Source organism: Physeter macrocephalus, chromosome 4 (genome assembly GCF_002837175.3).
Source record: "Physeter macrocephalus isolate SW-GA chromosome 4, ASM283717v5, whole genome shotgun sequence".
Lineage (NCBI taxonomy): Eukaryota > Metazoa > Chordata > Mammalia > Artiodactyla > Physeteridae > Physeter > Physeter macrocephalus.
Genome location: NC_041217.1, coordinates 54,800,057 through 54,801,312, shown reverse-complemented (window position 1 = coordinate 54,801,312; position 1,256 = coordinate 54,800,057).

Here is a 1,256-nt window from a genome sequence, read left to right as displayed (position 1 = left end):
AGGCATAGAGGGAACTTTCCTCAACATAATAAAGGCCACATATGACAAACCCACAGCCAACATCGTCCTCAATGGTGAAAAACTGAAACCATTTCTACTAAGATCAGGAACAAGACAAGGTTGCCTCCTCTCACCACTGTTATTCAACATAGTTTTGGAAGTTTTATTCACAGCAGTCAGAGAAGAAAAAGAAATAAAAGGAATCCAAATTGGAAAAGAAGAAGTAAGGCTGTCACTGTTTGCAGATGACATGATACTATACATAGAGAATCTGAAGGATGCTACCAGAAAACTACTAGAGCTAATCAATGAATTAGGTAAAGTAGCAGGATAAAAAATTAATGCACAGAAATCTCTTGCATTCCTATACACTAATGATGAAAAATCTGAAAGAGAAATTAAGGAAACACTCCCATTTACCATTGCAACAAAAAGAATAAGATAGGAATAAACCTACCTAAGGAGGTGAAAGACCTGTATGCCGAAAATTATAAGACAATGATGAAAGAAATTAAAGATGATACAAATAGATGGAGAGATATACCATGTTCTTGGATTGGAAGAATCAACATTGTGAAAATGACTCTACTACCCAAAGCAATCTACAGATTCAATGCAATCCCTATCAAACTACCACTGGCATTTTTCAGAGAAAAAGAACAAAAAATTTCACAATTTGTATGGAAACACAAAAGACCCTAAATAGCCAAAACAATATTGAGAAAGAAAAACGGAGCTGGAGGAATCAGGCTCCCTGACTTCAGACTATACTACAAAGCTACAATAATCAAGGCAGTATGGTACTGGCACAAAAACAGAAATATAGATCAATGGAACAAAATAGAAAGCCCAGAGATAAACCCACGCACATATGGTCACCTTATCTTTGATAAAGGAGGCAAGAATGTACAATGGAGAAAGGGCAGCCTCTTCAATAGGTGATGTTGGGAAAACTGGAAAGCCTACATGTAAAAGAATGAAATTAGAACACTCCCTAACACCATACAGAAAAATAAATTTTAGGATTAAAGACCTAAATGTAAGGCCAGACACCATCAAACTCTTAGAGGAAAACATAGGCAGAACACTCTATGACATAAATCACAGGAAGATCCTTTTTTACCCACCTCCTAGAGAAATGGAAATAAAAACAGAAATAAATAAATGGGACCTAATGAAACTTAAAATCTTTTGCACAGCAAAGGAAACCATAAACAAGACGAAAAGACAACCCTCAGAATGGGAGAAAATATTTG